General features: G+C 39.7%; 1 long non-coding RNA gene across 2 annotated transcripts in view; it reads left to right on the top strand.

The window, feature by feature from the left end:
• The window catches only part of LOC130922350 (uncharacterized), a 67,586-nt gene that overhangs the window by 17,962 nt on the left and 26,780 nt on the right, over window positions 1-22,844 (top strand). For both annotated transcript variants that reach the window (XR_009064493.1, XR_009064494.1), the window contains exon 2: window positions 20,459-20,566. This is a non-coding gene — a long non-coding RNA (uncharacterized LOC130922350). The remainder of the gene's footprint in view (window positions 1-20,458; window positions 20,567-22,844) is intronic.

The following is a 22,844-nucleotide window of genomic DNA, read 5'->3' as shown; positions in this document are numbered from 1 at the left end:
ACGTACCTCGGTACATAGGTCACGGTTCGGTGCGGGTTCAATACAACAGGAAAAACAAAAAGGCTTTTTTTCTCACAGCATTTGAAAGTTAAAGTTTGTATATCATTACACTCTTATATAGGTGTGCCATAAGTGATATAAGTGATAAAGGTGTGGTGATTTTTAACAATACAGTTAATAACATTTATTAATTATTGTCAGTGTCACTCTGCTAGGTGTGCAATGAGCACCAAAAGGAATTAAAGATGAGTACAGAAAAAAAATGTTGGCAGAAATTTTGAAACTCCCCATATCACCCAAAAAAGTTATTGCTTAAAACTCAACATTTTAAGTAAACCACACTTCAGTTAAGTAGTTTGAACTCAACATTTTAAGTGAACAAGACTTCAGTTTCAGTAAATTGCTCTAAGCTGGAATCGAAGCCAGGCCATCTCAATGGCAGTTGAGCGCGCACACAACTGAGCTAAACAACCTGGCTAACTGCCCAGCATGCTCTTTTGAAGGCATCGGGAGTGAGGCTAAGGCCAAGTTCACACAATTTAGCATTTCAAGTTAGTTGACTTAAGTATGACCTAGACATTTGATCATACAAGTTAATTCAACTTATTTGATAAGATTCACAATATTAACTTGATTAAAGAGCATATGACACGAGAAAAAAAGTCTAAAATGTCATTATTATGTGAATTAGAATCATATTTTGAGACGATTCGACTATATACAACAATTTAGCAAAGCACAGATGACGAGAAATTAGTCTTTTAATCTGCCGGTTAGCCACGCCTACCATTATAGGGCTTTAGCGTCCCCAACAGGTGGATGACGTCAGCGGTAGACTTGGCTCATTGATTTTACTATTCAGCCCATTGAGGGGAAAGTATTCAGAACGAGGAAAACGCGACGAAGAAAGCTGCAAAATGTCATTGTTTCAGTCTCTCTACTCCAATATTTTTACAGGATATTCTTTTTACCCAAGTATTTTTCCCCAATAGCTATATAAATGGCTTGAGAAGGACCATTCAGCCCGTTGAGGGGGAACTATTCACAACGAGGAAAACGCGACGAAGAGAGCGGCAAAATGTCATTGTTTCTGTCTCTTTACTTCAATATTTTTACAGGATACTCTTTTTATCCAAGTATTTTCCCCAATTGCTAAATAAATGGCATGGTCATGACAAATAACAGTCTTGTGCTGAATGGAATATGAAATAATAAAAATGCATTTATTCAGGACGACATGGCAAAATTACTCCATAATGATCAAAACTGTCGACTTCACCTTCACTGTCGCACCTCCCGAACGATATTTTATGACACCTAAATCGGACATATGTCATTTCCCTTCCCCGGCTTCGAAGAATGTAAACAAACCAGAAGGCGTGACAGCTAGCCGACATGCTAACCCGAACCGAGTGATGTTTCAAAGTCTTCAAAGTGGAAAATCACACATAGCTATCCTGGATTATTTGACATGACGACCCGGTTGTCGAATGTCTTAGCGGATCGGCAAACCGCCCGGCGGAGAGCAATTTACAGTTCGTTCCCCGGAGGAGGGTGGCTGGAGCTAACGCAGCTAACGTGCTGCTGCTAATGCATTAGGAGAGCTTTTTACATGCCTATCAATGATCAAACGTAAGTAGTCCTTCATTTAAAGGAAGTTTGTAGTGTTTACTTTGTAATCGCTGTATTCGTATTTGACATAATACAAAACAAGATGTTTACTCACTTCATCGTAAGTTCAATGGTCCCACAGTAAATATCCACGGTGAATGGGAACCTTTTGAAACTCCAAAAAGGCGCATACGCCTCTCCCTCATACAGAATGATTTTTCCGCAGCCATTTGTCTGGCGTGATGCGAAAAATAAACGTATTAATCCGCAAAATCAGCTGAATCCTTCGTCCTCATACACAACAGTACACTGTAGCGTGAAGAGGACGTCTTCTACCGTACACGTCACAGCGCCCTCCTCCTTAATGCAAGACCGAAGCCGGAAGTCACTCATTTTCCTGGCGCCGGATTCAAAAAACTAAATAAATATAGCGATCGCTTCCACACACATCCAAGCGGTCCATATCATTCAGGAGCATAAAATACCGCGTGTATTATGAAATAAACATGCTTTTTCGTGTCACAGGCACTTTAAATGAGCTAGGAATACTCAAAATAACAAGTTAACTTAATTTTTGGACTGTAAGGCGCACCCGACTATAAGCCACCCACCAAATATGACAACAAAAAGGCATTTGATCATCAATAAACCACATTGGACTATAAGCCGCAGCTGTCCTCACTGTATTATGGGATATTTACGCCAAAATATATTAACCGGTAACTGGTTATTTGACAGCAACCACCATAAAGCTTTGAACCAATTGGCTGCAAAGCTTCATTACTTCAAGAAACTTCATTTGACCATCACTGTTCCCTTGGGGGAAACTGTCAACCTAAGCTGCCACCTGCTATCAACACTAGGGGTGTGACAAAATATCGAAATGGTGATATACCGTGATACTTTGTTTCCCAAAAGGTTATTGATATGCTCCTGCCAAGAATCGAGATATCATTTTAAAAAGGTGTCAATGTCTAAAAAAAAAATTAAAATGAACCAACAAGTTGCGACCAAAATCTTCCATCATAGTAGTGTCTGAGTTAACTCTAAGGCTGCATTGACGGTGCTCGACATCCCATTCCATTTAGACTGGGAACGTACGTTCATTCGAAACCAGAGCATTCACAGTCATCCTGTCTGATTTTCAGGGCATTGACAGGCACTTGCTGTTCATTTTAGGGCATTTATGGGTCATTTTTTGTTGAGTTTGAGTCACTGCCTATTCATTTAGGTATTTTATGGGTCACTTCCTGTTTATTTTGAGTTACAGAACAAGACGTGACCCATAAAATACCCCCAAATAAACAGGAAGTAACTGATAATCAACAGGTAAATGACCTTAAATGGCAAAAAATTAACTCCATCCCTGACGCTGGCTGCCACTGACGGCGATAGACGTTCAATCCGTTTGAAGTGGGAGGGATGGCAGCGAATGAAGAATGTTCATTCGCTGCCACCCTCCCACTTCAAATGGATTGGACGTCTACTAGTGATAAACTCATTCTAATTCACAGCAGAAGTTTGTTTTTCTGTTTATTAGTTGTTTGCAGAATATCCTAGAATGATTTCCTGAGCAATGTATCGATAATCGTTGTATCGCCATATCGTCAGATCGTTATCGTGAGCTTTTTATCGCAAATCTTATCGTATCGTGAGGTACCATGAGGTTCCCACTCCTAATCAACACTGTCGTCCGACATGCCTCCTAGCATGCATTGCAGCGCTCTAGATGTAAATAACAATCAAAATTCATGTTCTGTGCTCATTATTTCTTCAGTTACTGTTCCAGTTGTTTCATTAATTGCTAACTATGGAATTTGATTGCACCTCATTTGACAGTGGTGCCATAAGACCATCATAATTATGGCATGAAACTGCCATGAGCTTTAATGAATGCATATGACAGAAGTCATTTTGTGTTGTCGGACAAATAATCTCCCTTTTAAATGGATGTAAAAGATCCGAGCTGGACAGAAATGGAGTTAGTCACATAATTTGCCGGCTGACTCTTAATGACAACTGTCATAAGCATTCTTTAAAGCCATTCATCATGTCATGTCATAGCTACGACTGTCTTATGACGCTGCTGTCAAATACTGTGTCACCTATTAACCTATTACCTATTAACCCAAACAAATCAACAAATAAGCCGCAGGATTACAAATGAGGGGTAAAAGTAGCGGTTTAAAGTCCAAAAATTACATACTTGAGAGACTTTAAGAATATGAGTCATTTCCACTACTTAAAATCTGAAGTAAGCATGACCAGTAGGAAGTTGTATTAATTTTTTTACAGTGCAAACATTTCCATATTCCAAGTGAGATAAAGATGGCTCTTTGATACACTGCAACTATATACACAATACTAGGGCTGCAGCTATCGAATATTTTAGTAGTCGATTAATCGATGGACTAGTTAGTTCGAATAATGGAATAATCAGATAAGGAACACGAAAATTAAAATACCAGAGCTGAGCCTCAAACAGTATATATACAGTGGGGCAAATAAGTATTTAGTCAACCACCAATTGTGGAAAAAACAGAAAATCGTTTGATTTATAAAGAATTTATTTCCAAATTAGAGTGGAAAATAAGTATTTGGTCACCTACAAACAATGCAGATTTCTGGCTTTCTTCTAACGAGGTCTAACAAGGCTCCACTCATTACTGTATTAATGGCACCTGTTTTAACTCATTATCGGTATAAAATACACCTGTCCACAATTCAGTCAATCACACTCCAAACTCCCCTATGGCCAAGACCAACGAGCTGTCGAAGGACACTAGAGACAAAATTGTAGACCTCCACCAGGCTGGGAAGACTGAATCTGCTATAGGTAAAACGCTTGGTGTAAAGAAATCAACTGTGGGAGCATTTATTAGAAAATGGAAGACATACAAGACCACTGATAATCTCCCTCGATCTGGGGCTCCATCTAAGATCTCACCCTGTGGCGTCAAAATAATAACAAAAACGGTGAGCAAAAATCCCAGAACCACACGGGGGGGACCTAGTGAATGACCTACAGAGAGCTGGGACCACAGTCACAAAGGCTACTATCAGTAACACAATGCGCCGACAGGGACTCAAATCCTACACGTCCAGGCCCGTCTGCGGTTCGCTGGAGAGCATTTGGACGATCCAGAAGAGGACTGGGAGAATGTGTTATGTTCAGATGAAACTAAAATCGAACTTTTTGGTAGAAACACAGGTTCTCGTGTTTGGAGGAGAAAGAATACTGAATTGCATCCGAAGAACACCATACCCATTGTGAAGCATGGGGGTGGATACATCATGCTTTGGGGCTGTTTTTCTGCAAAGGGACCAGGACGACTGATCTGTGTAAAGGAAAGAATGAATGGGACCATGTATTGACAGATTTTGAGTGAAAATCTCCTTCCCTCAGCAAGGGCATTGAAGATGAGACGTGGCTTGGTCTTTCAGCTTGACAATCATACCAAACACACAGCCAGGGCAACAAAGGAGTGGCTTCATAAGAAGCATTTGAAGGTCCTGGAGTGGCCTAGCCAGTCTCCAGATCTCAACCCCATAGAAAATTTGCGGAGGGAGTTGAAAATCCGTGTTGCCCAACAACAGCCCCAAAACATCACTGCTCTAGAGGAGATCTGCATGGAGGAATGGGCCAAAAGACCAGCAACAGTGTGTGAAAAGCTTGTGAAGAGTTACAGAAAAGTTTGTCCTCCGTTATTGCCAACAAATGGTACATAACAAAGTAATGAGATGAACTTTTGGTATTGACCAAATACTTATTGTCCACCATGATTTGCAAATAAATTCTTTAAAAATCAAACAATGTGATTTTCTGTTGTTTTTTTCCACATTCTGTCTCTCATGGGTGAGGTTTACTCATGTTGACAATTACAGTCCTCTCTAATATTTTCAAGTGTGAGAACATGCACAATTAGTGGTTGACTAAATACTTATTTGCCCCACTCTGTGTGTGTATATATATATATATATATATATATATATATGTGTGTGTGACAAAAGAACAATTGGCTAACTTATATAGAAAAAGTCTGCTAGCTTAAATGCTAGTTCTTTTTTTTACAATGCTCCTAACAAATCATTCAGACACATATTCCCACAAAAAACTGCTAAATATACCTATAAATTAAATTATGAATGCATTAAAAAACATTAGCTCAAACAAAAACCCAGCTTACGTTGGTGTTAACGGGGAGCAGTTGGATTCAGCCATGTGAAAAGAAGCACACCAGAGGTCAGTGTAATAAATGAAACTAAATGCAAACACTTTCAAAATAAACATTACAACGCTACTTTAATTAAACGAATATTCGAAGAAACAAAATGTTATTCGAATTTTTTTTTTTTTTTTTTTTAATCGAATACTTGAGTTAATGGATTCATCGTTGCAGCACTACACAATACATCCGTAAGCTTCGTTAAGCAATGAACATTTTGTTGGTGTCCTATGACCCCCCCACACACAGAATATTCCCTGCTCGTGCGGCGGCCCTGCATGTACAGTAACTACAATACACAGGACTTGAGGCCATCTGCCATGTCTGTGCCGGTGTTATCGACCAGCCATTCTCACGATAAAGGAATGCGGCCCCAGTAAACATACATCTACCCCCAGCAACGCAAAGGGGAGGGGAGATTCACTCCCTTTCTTTCATCATTCTCATCGGTTCAACCACTATGTCCCCATCACCTTCTCCTCCGCCCTAACAGGTCCCCCACCCTGCCCAGGAGCATCGTCCCCTGGTTCCCACGTAAGAGACACGCATCCAGGGCCCACTTCCAGGAATCTGCTAAGCAGCAGAAGGTGCCCTACTTTTAAACTTCATTCTTCTCCCGGGAACTGTTGATGAAGAGAAAAGCGAGGCTGTGTGTGTGCGCGTCTGCATCTAGGTTATACTTTGTGTGTGTGTTTATGTGACAAACTGTGAGTACACGTGAGGGGAGGGCTGCAGGATTATAAAGAGGAAGTAAATGGGAAGTACACACTTGGTGACAAATGTGAGGCATTCCTTTGCTGCCCCTCCCTGCTCCCTATATACCGCTCCACTATGGCAGGGCCCTGGGAAAATCAAACAGGTGGTTAAGGCCTGGCAGGAAAGCTGGCCGGGCCCGGGGTGGGCAGGTCTACAGCCTGCCGGGGGCTATCAAAAGCTCTTAGGCCCAGCTTTAGGCCAGCACTCTGAATGGCCCCTGGCTTCATTATCATGTGAATTCTGGGAACAGCCCCGGGCCCCCAGTAACACCAGTGAGCTGCCCATATGGCGTTCGCTTGGCAACTAGGGAGACCCGGCAACCCCCCACCTCCTCCCACCCTCCAGTTTTACCCCTCCATTCCAGCACTCTTGATATCAAAGGAGGACAAGGAGGCAGAAAACAGAGTCGGTCTTCTCTTGAGGGGGGGTGGACCACACAGAGGACCACTGGACACTCCTTAGGGACCCTGGATAACACACTTAGCCTCCGGGGCACTGTGGTGAGCCGGGGTGTGGATGGATTTAGCCATTGAAATCAGTATTAGAGACACATTCCAATGCTGTCAATTCAGCATCAGGGCCCGAAGCTTCAATAGATAAAGATGTCGGCACCCTCTTCACTTCACTTGGGAGCTTTACATCAACTGATTATCTCCCCGTATGGTATTTATCATGCAATATATTCATATTCATGGGTTGGGGATCAATACCAGCGACAGAGTGGTTCCTACAGGTGTCTTTGGATTCACGTTGGATTATTTTTTAATCCACCTTTGTGTTTGTCATGAAACAATAAGGTGGAATTTTACTACTCAGGTTTATGCGTATATTATGAGTCATAATAAAACTAGTGCTGGCAAAGTAAAAGTTTAACTCTGACACGACTGTAAATATAAAAAAATAAATAAAAATTTAAATGCATTTTCATTTCATTGAACCTTTTATAGTGCATGCATTTCACTCATTGGCTGCCACTGACAGCAATCCATTTTGACTGGAAGAAGCTGGCAGCGAATGACTAGTGCTGTCACTGGGACTGAAAGATGAGCATTCACAGGAATTCCTCCCAGTTGAAATGAATTGCACAATTCCATTTTTTCAATGGCAGACAATGAGTTAAATACCATAAAATTAAACAAAAAATAAATGTATTGGGGTCCATAACCAATGTGTATTTCCGGTTTTCTTTATTTCAATTTTATAATTTTCAAATTGACATTTTAATTAATTCCCAACTTTTTTTTTTTTTTAATTATTTGAAAAAAAAAAAAGCAGTTGAGTCCTGGTGCCGACATATTTGCATGTCACATTTAAAGTGTGGCCTACAAGACTCAAAATGTGATGTCTCATTATGTGGGTGCCAGGTCCTTTTTTTTTTTTCTTTCTGAAAATAGTGACTATAATTTTATGGTCAGAATTTTTTGTTTGCATATGACTCTTATCGGACCGGTGAAATTTTCACATACAGGACCTTGTTTGTACATTGAAATGGTCGTATGTCGAGCAAGATTTTCCCATATGAATAGGTTATAATTCCATGAATTCGTTAATTAACCCTTTAACACCTAAGCCTATTTTGGCCGAATTTGCATGCATTTGATTTTGCCTTTATATTTCAAAGAAAAAATTGTTTACAATGGCCAAGTTGGGTCCCTTTTTTCAGGACACCTTGAATTTCATGTGTAAACTGTTGTTTTCTTCACTGACCAATTATAATTCACATTTTGGACCCAAAAAAACAAAAAAAATCCCCAAATCTTTTTTCAAAATCTGTAATGTTGATGTGCCATTGACAACCAAACATGCTCGACCAACCATTTCGAAGCTTGATAATATTTATTCAACTTGTTAGGACAAACATTCAATAGAAAAAAATAAGATTGAATAGTTTTATGTTTGACAATTCAACACAAACAGCAGGTATGGTCATAGGCGTTTTTGGCCTTTACAAATACTATGGTCAAAACAGGTTATATACTGTGCAAAATAGTGAGAGAAAAAAATATATCATCTAACACAAAAAGGGTTTGGAGGATATCTCTTTGTTAAGTTAGGTGTTGTACCCATCACCTTATCAAAAGTATATACGTACATGCAATCAAGCTTCTCGAACACACATCTACATAAAAATTGAAAATATTATAGTGAAGAAAAAATATATATATTACTTTGGAAAAAAATATTTTAAGAAATATTGACAAGTAGTTCAGTTCAATTCAAAATTTTCAGGCATGCGACACAATAAAGTTTTTTTTTTTTTTTTTTTGCGCACTCAATAAAGCTTCTTCTTGAACAGGTCACGGCGCTGCGTCACACACGTCACACAGCCTACTATCGACGTTTGCGGCTTTGCGCGCTGCTGTCACTTCTATTCGCCGAGACGCCGACTCATCGCAAGAAAACAACAACAAATACGGCTCATCTTCTTCCTTGAGTTAATGAAATAATGCATTAACCTGCGCTAAATTTAGTTTTAGATTCATTCTGCACATTTCAAAGTCGCTCGCTCAAACCAACCGGCCGTTGCTTGCTTCGCATGCCTCCTTTTCCTTAGTTGGCGCCTCGCTCGGAAATTTATTCAAAATGATCACATTCGGTTCGTCCTTCTTGACATCACAACGGCTCTTGGGATATGTAGTCTTTTGTGTTGCTTTCGGTTTTGAAAAAGGACAAGAAATGATGGAAATATGGAGATGGATACATGGTCCATGCAGCGTTTGAATGCATATATATGAGTGCAATAAAACTATAAAACTCAATAGACATTACCTCCCGTTTTTCTTGGCCGATTGACTTCAAATAAAAACTGGTGTGGACATCAACTTCCGCACTTTCAAACGAGACCAACCAGTGGCACGTGGGTGACATAATTACAGCGTGACGAAGCTTCAAAGACGATATGCGTAAACGCGTCGCTGCCGAGACGTTCGGTGTTAAAGGGTTAATACTGCTAGTATTATTGCAAATAGCAACTACACAGATCAAAACAAATACATTATAAATAACAATCAGAATAATAATAAAATAATAATGATAATAATAATAATACCTGTAATGATGTAACGAATCTGGTTCTAATGTAGCAGATGTGTTTTGCGCGGTGTACCTGAAGGCACCGCGTGGCTGACGTGTCGGAGAAAAAGAGGTGTATTAGAATTTTTACTTTCACTTTTCATGTTTTGTTGTTGCCGTCAGCTGCGGCGGACAGTAGGCGTGTTGTGTTGAACAAGTTCTGAAATACATGATTAAAAATCTGACAAAGCTGGCAATTTCTTTGGCGATGTTACAGTAATAATAATTGTCACCTTAACTTCTAAAGACTGGAGAACGAAGGATAGACGTTCTACAGCCGTATTGTCGAGCCAGTTCACGGACGCGCACACCACGCTCATATTTTTCTATAATTTCCATCTTCATTTCAATGGTAAACATCAACTTTTTTTCACCACCCGCATTAACATTCTTGGAACCCATGTTGATTTCTCTCATAAGAAAGTCCGCCGTTCGTCTTTCTCATGGGAAAACAAAGTACGGCGCTGTCAAAATCGTCGTATTTTGAGCATTTCATCTGATGTAGAAACAAATAGTCAAGTTTTACATCGGATGTTAAAAATATCGTGTGTCGAAGCAATCGTATGTCGAGGTTCCACTGTACTTAGATTTTTTTTCCAGAAAACAAAACGGTGGAATTTTATGACAGTTTCGTGATTATATTACAAACTATGCTCCACAACAACAACAACAATAATGAATGTTTTTCAAGGAAAAGTTTATTTTTACAAAAAAAGTTACAATATGGATGATATTCAATTGTTTTTTTTTTTTTTTTTAATCATATATTTTTTTGAGGGAAAGGTGTATATTTGCTAACTAGTGCTGTCAAAGTTAAAAGCGTTAACTGACTGTACTATAGTGTGCATATACTGTATGTATTCTCATTCAAAATCTTAATATGATCAGAATTTTTATTTTAATACAACTCTAGTATAAGGTATTTTTAAGTTGGCCAGGTGTCATAAAGTGACCATGGAAGATCTCATCACATTTTAGTATATATCAACTTATTAGGAAAAAAAAAAACATTTTCTCTCTCTTGATATTGAACCATCTGGCAGCTGCAAGGTGCAGCTCAGTAGACCGGCTAATAAAAGTCGTCAAGGACCATTCCATAGTTTTTAAAAACAAAATTATCAGCACAAAGAAAGTGACAGATTTACAACTAAGTAGTTGAAGGGAGGGATAAAAAAAAGTAAACATGTTTGACATTTAACACAGAGTAAATTACAGTCTTCTGTTATCAATTCGGGAAGTGATTTGTTAATATTAGCATAATTAAACGTGAGGTAGACGAAGTAAAATGAGCTTGATGCTACTAGTACTGCTGTTTTATTTTTACAAACAGTATAGATAATACATTTTCCCTATCAGGTAAAATTCATGCTCTATAGGTTTCGGGTCAACGATTAGTTAATTAAAACGTTTCAAGTGATTTGTTAATATTAGCATAATTAAACGTGAGGTAGACGGAATAAAACAAGCTTGATGCTACTATTACTGTTTTTTTATTTTTACAAACAGTATCGATAATTAATTTTCCTTATCAGGTAAAATTTATGCTCTATAGGTTTCAGGTCAACGATTAGTTAATTAAAACCTTTCATATTTTACTCCTTATAAACTCTTTGCTGTTAAAGTGTACCACGGATAGAAAGACAAGTAGTTCTTAAAAGATAAATGTTAGTACGAGTTACTATAATTTGATATTAAAACTCCTCTTAATGTTTCCGTTTGAATAAAAAAATGTTATAGACCAAAAGGTGTCAATGGCAAGTTTTAAATTAGAGATCAAGCCAACGAGTGCGTTTTGACCCTCGACTGACGCCGTACTGCAGGTTATTTTTTTTTTACTGAGGGTTTATTGTACCTCACGTTCATTTGAGTGTGGTCCTCACAACGTAAAAGACTCCTGATAATATTGTGACTAATTATTGCCATCCAGTGTATTTGTTGAGCTGAAGGAGTTGTTAAAATGTTTAGTTTTTTTTTACCAAAGCCTGAGTAAGTTTTATGTGTAGTTTACATATCTTGATTGTGAATGCCAGTTCTCTTTGCATTGTTGTTTAACCGTGTGAGAAGAGGGCCTCATTAATACAGGCTAAAGCGCTTTTTTTTTTTTTTTTTTTTTTTTTTTTGAGCGATATGAATATTATTTTTGTTGCATTTTCACTGTAATATACTTATGTTTGTTGTGAAGGATTTGCCAAAGCTTATGCCAATAAATGGCGCGGTCCAATGAACGCCTGTGTCCACTCGCCTATCTCTGCCTCTATGGCTACGTTCATACTACAGGTCTTAATGCACCAATCCGATTTTTTCGTGTTTTTCCGACTCGAGTGAGGCATTAACTGGACGGTCTGAATGGGACAAGTCGCATAGAAGTGGACCATTTCAAATCCGATCTGGGTCCCTTTCGTATGTGGTTTAAATCCGATCTCGGCCACATTTTTCCGGAAGGTCGTGGCGGTCTGAACTGGTAAGTCTCCCAAATCGGAATTCATGCAGCAATTACGTCATCAAAGAGTGAGAGAGACTGTGCGCTACGGTAGCGGTGCAGCTGTCCGTTAGCGCCTAGCTCGCCTTGAGCACGTCTTTTGGGGAAGGGTCGGGCTTGGCAACAGTCATAAAAAAATAAAAATGGGTTTAGGATAAGCCTGAAAATGATCGTTTTTCTTTCTGCTCTATATGAGCAATATTTCAAGATTGCTTACATGGCCGAGAGTCATGTGTGACATGCACGGACAGCGCGTGCATGCTATCGATTCACAGAAACTTTGAATATAAGCCTAAAAGGGGATTATTTATGTCTGTTATTTTTGTCCTCTTTTTGGAATTCAAAATATGATCGCCCTGGAATGACGGATGACAGCCAGCATGTGTAGTCATTTGTTTTGATGTTTCTGCGCATGCGGGTCTTCTTGCTCAGCGCGTGTCGGACTGCGAATCAGTGCGCATGCATAATACTTGAACGGTCTCAATTGACAAAGGCAGTCTGAATGGGCACGCCAAAAAAACAGATATTACAAAAAATTGGATTTGTGCATTTTTGCATGTGACACGAAAAAATATGTTTATTTCATAATACACGCGGTATTTTATGCTCCTGAATGATATGGACCGCTTGGATGTGTGTGGAAGCGGTCGCTATATTTAGTTTTTTTTAATCCCGCGCCATGAAAATGAGTGACTTCCAGTTTCGGTCTTGCATTGAGGAGGAGGGCACTGTGACGTGTACGGGAGAAGGACTCCTCTTCACTATACAGCCTACTGTTGTGTGTGAGGACTAAGGATTCAGCTGATTTTTCGGATTAATACGTTTATTTTTTGCATCACGCCAGCCAAACGGCTGCAGGAAAATCTTGCTGTATGAGGGAGAGGCGTGTGCGCCTTTTTGGAGTTTCAAAAGGTTCCCATTCACCGTGGATATTGGCCAAAACAAGCCCTACTACTGTGGGACCATTGGACTTACGAGGAAGTGAGTAAACATCTTGTTTTGTATTATGTCAAATACAAATACAGCGATTACAAAGTAAATACTATAAACTTTCTTTAAATAAAGCACTACTTACGTTTGATCATTGATAGGCATGTAAAAAGCTCTCCTCATGCACATTAGCTGCACGTTAGCTGCACACCAACTGCAGCCGCCCTCCTCCGGGGAACGAGCTGTAAATTGCTCTCCGCCGGGCGGTTTGCCGATCCACGAAGACAATCGACAACCCAGTCATCATGTCAAATAATCCGGGCTAGTTATGTGTGATTTTCTGCTTCGAAGACTTTGAAACATCACTCGGTTCGGGTTAGCATGTCTGCTAGCTGTCACGCCTCTTGGTTTGTTTACATTCTCCGAAGCCGGGGAAAGGAAATGACATATGTCCGATTTAGGTGTCATAAAATATTGTTCGGGAGGTGCGACAGGAAAGGTGAAGTCGACAGTTTTGACCATTATGGAGTAATTTTGCCATGTCGTCCTGAATAAGTGCATTTTTATTATTTCATATTCCATTTAGCACAAGACTGTTATTGACCATGCCATTTATTTAGCAGTTGGGGAAAATACTTGGATAAAAAAAAATTGAAGTAAAGAGACAGAAACAATGACATTTTGCAGATCTCTTCGTCGCGTTTTCCTCGTTGTGAATAGTTCCCCCTCGACGGGCTGAATGGTCCTTCTCAAACCATTTATTTAGCTATTGGGGAAAAATACTTGGATAAAAAGAATATCCTGTAAAAATATTGGAGTAGAGAGACTGAAACAATGACATTTTGCGGCTCTCTTCGTCGTGTTTTCCTCGTTCTGAATAATTCCCCCTCAATGGGCTGTATAGTAAAACCGATGAGCCCAGTCTCCCGCTGACGTCATCCACCTGTTGGGGACGCTTGAGTCCTATAATGGTAGGCGTGGCTAACCGGCAGATTAAAAGACTAATTTCTCGTCATCTGGGTTTTGCTAAATTTTTGTATATAGTCGAATCGTTTCAAAATATGATTCTAATTCACATAATAATGCTATTTAAGACTTTTTTTTCTCCTGTTGTATGCTCTTTAAGACCTGCGGTATGAACGTAGCCTTGGATCCCAATGTGCAAAATAAGGCGTCATTATAATCTGTTGGGCATTAATTTATTCGTTTTACGTGTTGCATATTCACCGGGAAGCAACTGGCAGGATGATCAACAATCTGGACATCTGCTTTTACTTGACAAGAATAAGAGAAGACGTCATTAGACGCCTTGAGATGTCTCGGTTGAGGCAAACGTTTTCGTGTGTTGTGATGCACGGCCCCGGGCTATCAGCAAAACTAATCAAAACTGCTGTGTTTCACTAATAATGTGTAAAGCACACGGCAGCTCTGGATGATAACTATCTCCATAATAATATTGGAATAAGTTGGATTACACAATAGTTTATCGTGAAGATCTGCAAACAGTTTTTGACACCAAACACTCTCCTGCTCTCGTCACTAGAGCGGGGGAGTGCTGTCACTAGTGAACTTGACACACAAACGTGTGTCTTTTAAAAACTTCATGTCTTTCTATCCGTGGTACCCTTTAAGAGAGTGTTTTGTTCCTTATGTTTCCACATAATGATTATTTTCATATTTGCATATCATATATAAACAGCTTTGTTCCTTAATGTTGTAGTTTCGAATGTTGTTGTTGTGTTTTTTAATTCCAAGTCTCTTTGCAATGATTGATTTGAAGTATTCTGCAAGCTGTAGATTGTGAAATACCTTCACACCTGCTCTCGAGAGGTTGTTACTGATGTCACCAAAAGTTGTTTAGGATTCACGAAGTATTCCTGTTCAACGTCTGTTTCTTAGTAAACCAGAAATTTCGCAATGGTTGTGCTGAGTTTGGCCAATGTTTGTGCAGGGACTTATTTAACTGTTTGAATAATCACTGTAATAGAGCACTCCTAGGCAACAACACAGACTTGTCAGTCACATGTTCCAACAGTTGAGCTCACAGAAAAATTGGGTCTTTTCAAATGAAAGGTGCTGTCATCTGAGTTGTGTATCAGATCCAGATGGAAGTACAGTACATGGAAATAAAAGCTAAATGTTGAAGTCTCTTCTCATGTTACTACATTCAAAGAATTTTTTTTTAGTCCACAGCAAAAATGGTTTCAAGAAAAATGCACTAAAAAGTAAGTTTGCTCTTTGTCGCATTTTGCTTTCCATTGAAAGTGTTGATTTTGACCACCTGTTTTCAATGTCGACACAGAGTAGATTAAGTCCAGGTTTGCATAAATGGTGCTTCTAACCCAAATACCCACAATAAGTCATGTCTGCATCCAATGCAACAGGTGTCCAGGCCTTATGTGCAGCCCTCCTCCCCTCCAAGCTTCCACGTATTGGTAGTTGCTGCCATCTGAAGTAAACAAGCTCATGAGTCATTTGCTTTTCCTGGATGAGGACACTTGTTCAAGGGAGATGTCACTTAACAACGGAGAAGGAATGCTGCTCCGGCTGCTGCAGTCAGCCACCTGCACTGAATGGGGGGTGAAGAGGAAGTGCCTGTATTTGTGTGTGTGTGTGTGTGACTTTTTTGTGTTATATGTGTCACATGATCTCATGCTGATGAAGAAACTTTGGATGACTCTGGTATTGTTCATTGTTAATAGGGTGTGGGCGTGCAGGTGTCTGTGTATGTTTTCGCATCATTTTAGCTTGGTCATTTTGATCAGCTTACTTTTCACAATTTTTTAACAAGACATGATATGTGAAAGAGAGGAGGGGTGAATCGAAGTTGTTGAATTTTGAGGAACTCTGCTGGTGATTCATGCTATTACACATGTAACAATCCCCTCCCTCTGCAGCTGTACAGGTCACATGCGCAATATAATTTCACAACATCTTCCCTGTCCTTGGAAATTCCTTTTTTTCATATGTGCTCAGCCCTCCCCTCCCCTAACTCCTGTCAGCGTTGCAGCCTGAAAGAGAGGCAGGTGCACGGCTTAGTCATCCATCTTTCCCCCAAACTGGCTCCGCGCTTCAGTGAACCTTTAGTCAGCTGGAAAGTTTGGAGCAAAGGGCCTTGCAAGAGTTGTTTATCATACAGTAGGCTTCACGCCACTCGTGGCGCAGGTTTGTTATCATGCCACTCATTACTGATTCCTTTTTTTATGTCAACAGTCAGCTGTGGGCACTACTCTTCAAGGATGATGACTAACTCAGCATTATTATTTCACTGGCTTGCTGATGTATGCAAGTCCTAGCGATGGCAAAACTGAAAACGTGATGACTACTGAACCGAAATTGGAACCGACTTGAATCAGTGTTGTTTTCGTCAATGACGACTATAAAATATTTCATCGACGAGCAATTTTTTCCTTGACGATGACGAGACAATAACGAGCTGAAAACGTGTCTTCGGAGACTAAAACATAACAAAACGAATGCCAGTTTTCGTCTGATGAGACGAGAACGAGACCAAAATGCGCCAGTTTTCGTCACATGTTCACAATGTGTGACATTTTTATGTGTAGTTAGCCTGCATCGTAGCAGTGTGTGTCACTCATGTGACGTGCTGCCCCAACTCACCAATGTAATCTCCTGTCTCCCCATTGCTTGTTATGAAACATACACGGTAAGATTTGTTTTCTTATCTTGGCAAGAGAGAATATGCAATGTTGCTTTAGCCTCTGTGCTGAGTGATGTTCATGCACTAAATGGAACTCGTAGCGTTAGCATAGCATTCCCGTTAGCATTAGGCTAATGCCTAGTTAGGCTAATTGCCTAATTCCAGTTTTCGTCTGAACAATGTGCGCAATGGTTTCCGTCACATGTTCACAGTGTGTGACATTTTATGTGTAGTTAGCCTGCATCATAGCAGTGTCTGCTTGTGTCACTCTTGTGACGTACTGCGACACCCGCCCCTACCCCCACACACCAGTGCAGTGTTCTCCAGTCTCAAGGCTTGCCCACATGGTAGGATTTGTTTTCTTATCTTGGCCAGAGAGAATATGCAATGTTGCTTTAGCCTGTAGAGGTCTGTGCTGAGTGATTATCACACACTAAAATGTAACTCGTAGCATTAGCATAGCATTCGCGTTAGCATTAGGTTAATGCTGACAGTGAGCGTCCTCTTAAACTCTCGGACTTTTTTTATATACAGTTCGTGGCATCAGGTGTGTATTATTAATTGAAAATAATGTTTTCCTGCTGAGTGTGTATTATCACCAAGCTTGTGATATATTTGTTGATGCTTGTAGAAGCTACATTATGTGCTCATCTATCAATATTCATTCGAAATAGTTGGAAACTTTTTTTTTTTTTTTTAGTTTTGAAGACTTAAACACTGAGTAAACATCGACTAAAACTAGACGAAATTGGTCTGAGTTTTCGTCGACAAAAACTACACGAAGAAAAACACATTTTGAAATGACTAAAATATGACTAACACTAATACTTTATTTTTGGCCAGAAGACCTAGACAAAAATTAAAAGGGCTGCCAAAAACAACACCGACTTCGATACATAAATTCTTTTGAGATGTTGACTTTTGAGATGGGGTTTGCGTGGCTGAGTGGTAGAGTAGTTGCTCCCCAACTCAGAGGTAGCGGGTTCGATTCTCTGCCCTGAAGAACTCATCTAGGTATCCTTGAGCAAGATACTGAACCCCTGTGTCACCAATAGGTCGATGAAGATTTAGTGTCAAAGCGCAATACAAGTTACAATACAACTTTACCATGTGTGTAGATACCAAATACATTTGAACTGGGAGAAGCTTACAGTGCCCCCCAGTCCAAAAGAATTGGACGTCTATCGCTGTCAATGGTAGCTATTGGCTTAAAAGGTAGAACCCTGAGACACAGCTGACATGTCATTTCAAATCAACGAGAAAATGCTGTTATTAGCATGAGTTGGGTCGCAAGAAGCCCTCTGCTATTGGTCAATATCAGTAACCCAAATGGACACTTCACTCTACACTGCAATGACAGTTATGGGCATTCTAGATCAGTGGTTTACTACAACTAATTTTGATTTTTGCTGTTGATTTTCATATTGGTAAATTAAATTCAACTCTTTTCACACTGTTCCTTTTTTTGTTTGTTTATTTTCACGTCTACATTCTCATTTTATTGTCGCATCCTTGCATCACATACTCTTTTCATGGTGTAAAACGAAAAAATATATATGGTGGAAAAAACTCAGGTGACTTGAAATTCTGCTCTGAGACCCCCAATTTTGGCCAAATTTCAAAATTGTCCAATATGCATGTGTGATACATCATTGGAAAGCTTTAAATCACATTTTTGGGGGGGAAGAAAAATTTTGAACAGGAGGGCATTTAAAAAAAAAAAAATAAATTAAACAGCAAAACCCTATCTGGAGGTGAGAGGACGTGAGAGCAGAATTACAGACGCAATGACTTTAACGAGATATTGTGGCGTACTTACCTTGTTTTGATCAAAAAACTCCTTGTAGCATGTATCACCGAGTGTCAAGACACAGCTGTGAATGGCCTCAGCTGGATTTTTGGGGGATTTTATGGGTGAAACATGGCAATATAACAAGGGTCGGGATGCAGAAATCGTAGACATCAAGGAGTGGTCGAGATTTTCTTTTTCATATATTTACCCTTTTAAATGTTTTTTTTTTCTCAAATTTTCTTTGTTTGGATCTATTATTTATCATCTCACATATCGGAGAAAATGCGACAGTAACAACAAAAAAAAAAAAATGATGTAGATGAGGTAGATATCCGCGACTTTTTTACATTTTTTTTCATTGTGACGTCATTTGTTTAAAAGTTTAAAATATGCGAGTGAATAATATTTTAGTTTTTTTTTTTCAAATGAAATATACTGCAAGACATCAATTAATGATTCTAAGCTAAAAATGACATTTTGAATAATAAATATAATGAATTACCTTGGTTTTATGGCTGGGTTGAAACAAAAGCAGTTGCGCGACGTCTGTAAACGGGGGTTTTCAGGGTAAAACGGACAAATTAAAAATAGTTTGGGGTCTTAATGCGCCATGAATCTGCTATTGCAGCATACAGACATATTGTTCTATCAAAAACGCAACAGTTGTTTTGGCTTAAAATACAACAGTTTGTTTAGAGGGGTGCAAGAGCAGAAACTGCTTTTTCAGTCTTGTCTGTGTTTTCCGCCATATATCTACGCAGTTCATGCTGTCTGTAGGTCAGTTGTACTTCCTCATACCAAGTGCCAGTCAACCTTCCACTGAGCAAACCAATTTCTCCTTCCATTCGATATAGGGCTGTCATTTGAAAGAAATGGAATAAAGCCTGCAAATTGAGGGTAAACCAGTCCAAAACCTGGTCTAAAATGCAACTTTGCCTTGATTTAGTCTGCGTACAAAAAAAGGGCTCTGCGTTTCTTAACCTTCACCGAACCCCTGTGGCTTACTCATCGAACCCCAGTTAAGAACCAATGTTCTAGAATCTCCCTCATGGTGGCCTCAGTTTTTTCTTATCCACATACTGATATTTGATCGAGAAACAACCCTGTTAGCAGTTAGGATATTTGCCTCACAATTAAGGGTTCTGGATGTGAAAATCTATGCAGGCCTTCCAGTGAGGGCACAAGAAGACTTCTTCCTATGTTGTTTTATGGCAAACATATTGTAGGTAGATTACGGCAAAGAAGGCAGCTGCTATTGGTCAGCATGAACACAAATGGACACTCCAGTAGACTGAAATGACAGGTAGATATTCGTGAATCTCTCAAATGGTGCCCATTGTTCTTTTCTTATCCACAAACCCGGCACAGTATTTGATCAAGAAACAACTGGTTAGCATGTCATCGTTAGAGTTTCTGGATTTGAAAATCGACTCAAGCCCCCCTGAGGGAGCAAAATGACAGCCGGTATTGTTCTAATTCTAAATTCTAATTCCTTAAAATCCGATGTCCATTACTGTATTTTCTTTTGGAAAAACTCATCTTTAGACATATCACATATTTCAGAGCAGACTGTGTTGATGAACTTCCAATGAATTTATGATTTAATATAAAAGATTCGATTTTAAAAATATCTTTTATGGATTGGCCCTTTAGAAATGACCATTTATGCCATTTTTTTACTCATTCACTGGCATTGACAGTGATAGACGTCCAACCCATTTGAACTGGGAGTTTAAAATGGATTAGACATCTATTGGCGGCAATAGCGTTTAGTATGTTAATTGGCCTATGAGATATTTACGCTTGAGCCCTATTAAATCTGTCCTTTAACGAGCATGAACCTTTTTTGTCCCTATATAATTGCCACAGCTTATGCCGACCGTTTATTAAAAAGTATCACTCTCTATTCATCGCATTTTCTTCCATTCCAGCTGTTATCCAGGGGAGCATCTGTGGGTTCCCACCCAAGATTACGTGTATGTGTCGGCACAGTGATTCATCCCACAGCTGCCCCCCAACTGGCTGCAGCTCTTCAGTCGGTATGTTCAGCCTCCTCTGTTTACAACAAGCTGCTTTCACTCATGGAAACTCAAAATGTTGCCAGGTTAAATCATCCAAAAAATGTGATTGTTCCAGCTTGATTGGTCTGCACTCATGTGCAGTGTTGTCACAGATTACTTGAAAAAGTAATTTAATTACTCATTACTGATTACGCCTCAAAAAAGTAATCTAGGTACTTTACTGATGATTTTATTATCAAAGTAGCTAAGTTACTTTAAAAGTTATTTATTACTTTTCACCAATTTTTCACCCTTTGCTGCCTCAACATAAGAATGACAACAGAACAATGTCATCGTATGTAATTGACTTTCCGATAATTGAATTTAAAGGGGAAAATAAGAATTTTTCACATAAGGCTTATTCTTTGCGTTAGAGGGGGTTCAATTACTCGATGGAGTTGATTTCAACCACCATTGACTCAAGCTAGCTTAGCCACTCCGGAGCCCTGAAACTAACAAATAACTGACAAACTGCATGGAATTTGTTGAAATCAACTCCACCAACTAATTAAACCCGTGCTCGAAGATTAAGCCTAATGTAAAAAATTACCAACGTAAGGTTAGGGTTTAGGGTTAACAGCATATCAGTACCAATGTAAAACAATGCAAACTGACTGCACAATAATCAACAGCACACAAATGGATTGAACAGTGCAATAAACACAAAGGTGATGGTGGTGGGGGGGCACACACGCGGTCAATCTGGCCACAAAACGTGGCGGCAATTAAGCACTTTACACATCCAACACATCCCAAAGATGCGAAACGAACACATCACCTCACGGCAGAAATGTGCAACACGACTATGATGTAAAAAATGCTTGCCGACTTGGAGCAATGGCAACCCGCCGTTGCAACGGCAAAGCTACGAAACGGCCTGTTGCTGGAACCCTTCAGAATGAAGGAAAAACACTCACGATCATTCATGAATGCACACAGATCAACATTCCCTCGCACATCTCAACAGGTGGCTGCACTCGACTCGAATGTGCACTCATGCCTTTCTCGGTCCCAAAACAGGAAGCTATGAGCGATTACGATGGAAATGAACCCGTAGTGAAAAGATTGGAAACTTTCTAACATTTTCTATTTGAAATGCTCTTCATACATGACTACAATATTTTTCATTCTACATACAGTGGGGCAAATAAGTATTTAGTCAACCGCTAATTGTGCAAGTTCTCCCACTTGAAAATATTAGAGAGGCCTGTAACTGTCAACATGGGTAAACCTCAACCATGAGAGACAAAATGTGAAAAAAAACCAGAAAATCATATTGTTTGATTTTTAAAGAATTTATTTGCAAATCATAGTGGAAAATAAGTATTTGGTCAATACCAAAAGTTCATCTGAATACTTTGTTATGTACCCTTTGTTGGCAATAACGAAGGCCAAACGTTTTCTGTAACTCTTCACAAGCTTTTCACACACTGTTGCTGGTATTTTGGCCCATTCCTCCATGCAGATCTCCTCTAGAGCAGTGATGTTTTGGGGCTGACGTTGGGCAACACGGACTTTCAACTCCCTCCACGGATTTTCTATGGGGTTGAGATCTGGAAACTGGCTAGGCCACTCCAGGACCTTAAAATGCTTCATACGAAGCCCCTCCTGTGTTGCCCTGGCTGTGTGTTTGGGATCATTGTCATGCTAAAATACCCAGTCACGTCTCATCTTCAATGCTGATGGGAAGAGCTTTTCACTCAAAATCTCTCGATACATGGCCCCATTCATTCTTTCCTTTGCAGAAATCAGTCGTCCTGGTCCCTTTGCAGAAAAACAGCCCCAAAGCAAGATATTTCCACCCCCATGCTTCACAGTGGGTATGGTGTTCTTCGGATGCAATTCAGTATTCTTTCTCCTCCAAACACGAGAACCTGTGTTTCTACCAAAAAGTTCTATTTTGGTTTCATCTGACCATAACACATTCTCCCAGTCTTCTTCTGGATCATCCAAATGCTCTCTAGCGAACCGCAGACGGGCCTGGACGTGTACTTTCTTCAACAGGGGGACACGTCTGGCAGTGCAGGATTTGAGTCCCTGGCGGCGCATTGTGTTACTGATAGTAGCCTCTGTTACCGTGGTCCCAGCTCTCTGTAGGTCATTCACTAGGTCTTTTGCTCACTGTTCTTGTTATCATTTTGACACCACGGGGTGAGATCTTGCATGGAGCCCCAGATCGAGGGAGATTATCAGTGGTCTTGTATGTCTTCCATTTTCTAATAATTGCTCCCACAGTTGATTTCTTTACACCAAGTGT

Source organism: Corythoichthys intestinalis, chromosome 9, assembly GCF_030265065.1.
Source record: "Corythoichthys intestinalis isolate RoL2023-P3 chromosome 9, ASM3026506v1, whole genome shotgun sequence".
Lineage (NCBI taxonomy): Eukaryota > Metazoa > Chordata > Actinopteri > Syngnathiformes > Syngnathidae > Corythoichthys > Corythoichthys intestinalis.
This window is presented reverse-complemented; position numbering and strand designations above follow the sequence as displayed.